The sequence below is a fragment of the Manduca sexta genome, unplaced genomic scaffold (genome assembly GCF_014839805.1).
Source record: "Manduca sexta isolate Smith_Timp_Sample1 unplaced genomic scaffold, JHU_Msex_v1.0 HiC_scaffold_3434, whole genome shotgun sequence".
Taxonomy (NCBI): domain Eukaryota; kingdom Metazoa; phylum Arthropoda; class Insecta; order Lepidoptera; family Sphingidae; genus Manduca; species Manduca sexta.
Genome location: NW_023594502.1, coordinates 6,817 through 13,144, shown reverse-complemented (window position 1 = coordinate 13,144; position 6,328 = coordinate 6,817). Strand labels below are relative to the sequence as shown.

Genomic DNA, 6,328 nt, shown 5'->3' with positions numbered 1-6,328 from the left:
TTAAAACACAAATTTACTCGATCAGTAAGTCAAACTCGCCATCTTGCCTCTTAATAAAGTTTAAACTAGGAACCGATGATGTTTTGACGGCTATTTAAGCAATTCTTAACCACCTTATAACACTAAAACTAGTTTATAACGAACATTGAATGTGTTTATTTCGGCAATATAGCATATTGCCAATATGATCATCACGTATTGCGATACCTTCATATGTCTTCGAAATTCTTTTTTGGAGAATTCTCAAGTATGTAGATTCCACCACGATGATATCTTTCACCGTTACAGAAGGATACTTGATTTAAAATAGAGAATTTCAAAAAATCAGAGGTATGTGTTTAGGGTTTGATCCTGCACACATCCATCTCGGCAGGCCGTTCCGTTTCAAACTAAGCTATCCTGCACTTCCAGTTTGCAATGCTGGAATAAAAGAGTATTACTCGTATGCGAGAAACCTACCACCTATTACAGTACAGTATTCATTTCCAGCACATCAGCGAGTAACTCGGGCGCCTACACACTACTCGGAGAGAGTTGCTCGTGCCACTCCGCGGCCGCGCTATGCTGCTTGTACCTGTGCTCTCATGTGCTCCCAGGCTTCTGCTGCGGGTAAGTCAATAATTGCAACACAAAATTATAGGTTTGGTAAAACTCTACGTGACTCTATCAGTACTTTCAACAGCATCTGACACACTACATTAGATCATATTATAATATAGTCAAAAATGTCATTAGAGACATCTTTTGGTGGTTACCCGAGTTTAATAACAGCCTGAGGTATTAGATGTATAACGGCAAAGAAGAAAGTAGACAATTTATCCAGAATTCCTCTGGTATCTTGGAGATTTAGACATGGTGAGAACCTACCTACGGTGTCTCGCTTTGTCATATCAATAAATAAAATTTCTATTTACAGTGGTAGCCTACCCCATTTTACCTTTGGAGTTTTCTTACCACATCGAATTCTTGGGCATCACATTCAACTCCTGGCGTCTGCTAACCGCGGTGATGGCAGTACCCTGCGCCGTCACGGCCTGTCTATTGCTATTCTTCTACGAGAGCCCCAAGTTCCTCGCCTCGCAGGGACGCTACTCCGAAGCCTTGGACGTCCTGAAGGGCATCTATGCTTGCAATACTGGCGACCGTACTGATAATTTCCGGTAAGTACATATGTTTTAGATGTAAATTATAATCACTAACCATGAAGAGCACCCCACATCTTTAAAAGTAGAAGCAAAGATGGGATGTCGATGTAAGGGTTTTAAAATTACTGTGATAATTGCTTATAATATTTTTATTTGATTTCGTATCGACACATTAGGTATCCAAACTGCTGGAGGATGAAGAGAACCAGTCTATAGTACTCGAAGGTTGCTTCCTCAGATCCTTGTGGCAGCAGACAGCGCCGCTGTTCCGCTCCCCGCTGCGAACCCTCAGCCTTTTTTCTACCTGGTCATCATCATCTATATGACGTAAGTCGTTTTATACTAAATTATTCCTTAGGAATAGTACTCTTAAACTAGAGGGATTTCAGTTCTATACCATCAAGTTACTAGTTGTGCGAAATTGTATTAATGAAACTAAGTCTCTGTAGATACTACGGCAAATCCAAAAGCACACGATGAAAAAAAATTAAAACGTAACTAGAGGAATTGTGAATAAACTAGAAATTGAGGAGGGGAAGTGACTGTTGGGAATTAACCTTTCGACTCTCAGACCCGCACAGATAAAGGATCTAAACACGCAGTTTGTATACATATGAGATGTCAAATCATTTTGTTGTTTAGTGGCAGCGGCTTCATCCTCTGGTTGCCCTACATCATGAACAACCTGTTTATAGTGCTGGAGTCTGGCGGAGGCGATGGCATGAACCTCTGCAGCGTTATCAGATATACCGAAGAATATACTCTCTCCGGAAATGACACAGTAAGTAAAATTATTGTGTGTCATTTTTAGAACATTACGTAAGAGGTTTCCTAACAGCACCTCTCACACTTTTATCGAAGTCAAATATGTGTGCTTACAAAAATTATATTAATGTTCATAACAACATAGAGTTTGACATGAAATATTACTGTGCTTCTAGGCCATAGGAGAAGTCTGCAACGATACGATCCAAGAAACAACATTATTCTCCGCAATGATCTACGGTGCTCTAGCCAGTTCTTCGAATTTGGTGCTCTCTCTGACCTGTGGTGGCAGAAAGAGGCTCGCTATGATGTGCATCCTGGCTATGTCCGCCACATCCGCGATACTCGTGAACCTGGTGAGGGTCCCGCTTGCTGGTGGAATCTTCTTCTTCTTCTTTATAATGTGTGCTCTCTCGATGGGGCTGCTGAGCGTCTACTTTGTGGAGCTGTATCCCACTTCACTGAGGTAAGTTGGTTTTCATTTAAATTAATCGACTGTTGCGTAGGCAGTTTATGAATATCTCACTTTAAATTAGATGACAGATTTAAACTCTTGCAATGCGGTAACGTAATATATTTATATATATATATATATATATATATAGCACACTATGTTATGTGGTGTGCTCGCCAGGATTTCTCACTATTTCCGTTTAAGTGCAAAAGACGCGCTGTAAACATATTTGTCTACATTCTACAGCATAAATGGGCTACTATCACTTAGATACCAACTAAATACGAGCCTGCTCTTTTATTACGAATTTCCTTTGACTTCTCTGTATCTTTTTAAGCTGGCCATGCACTTACAAAACTGCTGGCAATTTGGGTATTCATTTACCACGATAACCAATTAGCATATCATATTTGCGTTACTTCTGAGTTCCGATATCAAAAACTAGATTGTTGATTTCACTCGTCATATTCGTTATCACGTAATATGCGATCCTTATTATTATTAAATATTTGTTTCAAATAAAACACCTGTTTTGATATGTATTTGTTTGATATAAATTACGGATTAGCGATTTTATAACGAAGTGGGTAAATACGAAAAATCCCACACCAAAGTAGGGTCGACGTAGCATACTTAGTATGTTTCTTCCTTTCTTACTCAAATTTCACGTCTACCTGTCAGATATCAAGCTCCTTTCATAGAAAAGACTTGCCGATATACAGTGCGTAAAATATAAATCGTTCAAGACTTTTCTTCTTAAATTGCAAATGTTAAAGTGCGTCATACCATTATTTTTTTTCAGAGGGATGGCTTCGTGTCTCTCGGTGATGGTTGGGAGATCCAGCGCGTTCCTGGGTGTCAACGCTATTGGGGCTTTGTTATCCCTTAACTGTGAAGGCACATTCTACGGCTGGGCCTTATTGCTATTAAGTAAGTTCGCCCCCTTGCAATTATCTACCGCTACTTGACCAGTAGGCAGTAGTTTATTTGAAAAAAATGATAGTTTTATCAAAATACGGCCTCCATGAGGCCAGCGACCTCGACAAATGTCTTAATCTTTTCAATATCTACAAGAAGAGAGCCTTGTACAGTTGTGGAATGGTTTTAAATAATTGTTTATATTATACCACTACTATTGAAGATTATAAAATATTGCACCACGTTGGACAAACTAAGAGATAAGTCTCATTAACTGATAATATAATGTATTCTTTTCAGGTGCGTTGATAACAGCATGGTTCCTACCACGGGACCGGAGATCCCCAAGTGAAAGACCAAAGTACACACACTGAACCTTTAAGAAGATAGTTAAGTCTAAAACAGTAGAAGTGTTTCATCAGTTAACCTTCCCTGTTGTTATTTTGAGATATTTCATGAACCCAGACGCTAAAATTAAACGCTGTTGTGATTAGAACAGCTAAAGGATTAGTGTCTGTATCAATTGACTTCGCCACTAACATTTGATGGAAGTTCAGTGAATTTGATTAGTCGTGGCGAAATATTTTCATCAGCCTCTTGTCCTTTTTCACTTTTTTCATAAAGAAGTGATTTAAAACAGCAAAAAACTCCGCGGTGGGCCTCTTCGGCGTATTTGGGACGGCTGCGGGATCCCCTGACTGAAGTGTCTAAGTCTACGTCTGCAGCCGTCCCTGCGCGGTGCCGATTACTGCAGCCCGTCTCCTGGTTGAGGAATTTAAAACAGCAGATGATGCATTCATTTCAAGATGTTATGTCAAAAGCCATTTCACAGTCATACTACACATAAGTATGGTCAGAAATGACATTTTAAGGACTTTATTGGAAACGGAAAGTGACGTTGATTTCATCATTCCCTACAACTCCAATTCTAGTAGAATCGAGGGCAAATACTCCTTAAATTTTCTAGTTGTCGCATGGAGCCGACTGGGTGTACCATGCATGAATATTATCTGTGATTATATTGTACCTAATTTAATTAAAATAAAAGCTACTGACTAAATAGTGTGAAAAGATTTACACTAAGTGTGACAGCAGATATCCTAGAGGACTTCATTGCTGGTTAACAGGATGAACTTGCCTAATTTAGGGCGTAAATGTCAAATAGTCAGTTTAGTGTAAGGTGCAACCGCATGTTTTGTAGTGTTTCCTGTGTGTGAAAAGTGTAGTCAAATTAAAAACTATATTTAAAGTTGTTTCCTTTATTTACTTATCCTTTAAAATAAGATTACAATTTGGAAATATAAATCGATCTAATGCTTGATTAAGCGATAAAAAAAATATAATTCAATTTATTTTTCCTTATCTTGAGATAAATATACCCGTGATTTCTATTGGCTTAATTTAGCGATGGGCTACCCCACGTCACCCAATACTATCTTGAGATAGATTATAATATAAGTTCCGAAAAGTGTGGATGCAAAGTGCAATAGTTAAGGTTCAGCTTCGGTATGACATACTTTCGCCAGCGGTGGCTTCGTGTGGCGGGTCGACCATTTCCCTGCAATATGGTTGAGGAGGCCAATGGCTGGCACATGCGTCATATTCGTGAACGGGTACTGCTTGTGTAGAGTGTTCTACCCATTTCGCTTACTATTTATAATTACTAGGGTATTATAACTATTACATTTCATGATTCCTGAGAGGGTTGTGCCCTCGTATGGAAATGTAAAATTCACTTATTACCTGTTTTGTGTGTATCCGAATGAAATGCTCTGAACAAAAAAAAAACAATTGTATATTTTCTCTGTATCTGTACTGCTGATTTTGAAAATAGCAACACCAGAGTTTCTTGGCCGTTCTTCTCTGATGAGAACTGCTTTCCAACCTGATAGTAAAGTTAATATTAACCGAATCTAAATAATGTATAACATTTTTACAGGTTCAAATAAACGATTTCATATTATTTCAAAGCCCCGCGAGATTATTTTTTTTGTAGTAAAGTATACATACTGGGCAAATTCATATCCAAGCTATGTATTATGCACGTAAAAAAACTCTTCAATTATATATTGAACAGTATCGAAATCAATGCAGTATATACATTTAATCAGAGACAATATCCGCATTATTTTAATACTCTGAGTGATAATTTCAATTTAATTATCTTAGGTAAAGAGGACCGCGCCAAATCAGTGATTCCAATATGTTTGATAACATTTTTGGTAAGGAATCTTGAACAAAATCTAATTAATACATTATATCTGAAGTAGATGTTTATTTCATTCAAATAATATAGATATTGTTATGGATTTGTTGATCATTTCTATAAAAGATTTTTGGCGGCTCATAATCCAGAAAACCTTAGAGAAAAATCATCGTGATTATTATTAAAATATTAAGACACTTAGTAGTCCATTTTGTTTAGAGCATAAAGGAATAGGATCGACCTAAGCAGTATCAATGTCTACAAACGATTTAAGATAACATTGCTATTGCGGTTTGTGTTGTCAGTCAGATTGGAGGTTTAAAAAATATATTTGGTCCCATAAAATATCAGAAAAATTTTAAAACTATTTCTGACGATGTGCATGCTACAAGCAATGATGTATGTTACGTTATACATAGAAACGTTCGTGAAAATATTATGTAGAAGAATTTTAACAAACATTTAATAACCATATATTTAAATGATTAGAATAAAACGTAGAAAACAGATGAAGCAAATGATTACTTTTGAGAAATAAATGCACAACGAGAAATTCATTGCGAAAAAGCTTTATCTAGGTCCGGATTGGGCTGCGAGCAAAATTGTAGGTATAGTAATTTATTTTATTTATACATTAGTCTTAATAGCTACATGGTCTATCCATGTAGTAGCGTACCCAGCACTACATACTGAAGTTTTTTTTCTTTATGTCAGCCAAGAAGAACTAGGAAGTAAGCATCGTAATATATAATTCTAGTATAAGTATTTCGACCGAGATAACTTTTGTTAATACGTTCTCATTGGCCCATTATCTGTCATTATCAATATTCGCTGATTAAA

General features: G+C 37.1%; 1 pseudogene; it reads left to right on the top strand.

Annotated features, from left to right (window-relative positions):
* Positions 1-411: 411 nt before the first annotated feature.
* On the top strand, positions 412-4,470 carry LOC119192954 (annotated as a pseudogene).
* The last annotated feature ends 1,858 nt before the right edge of the window (positions 4,471-6,328 follow it).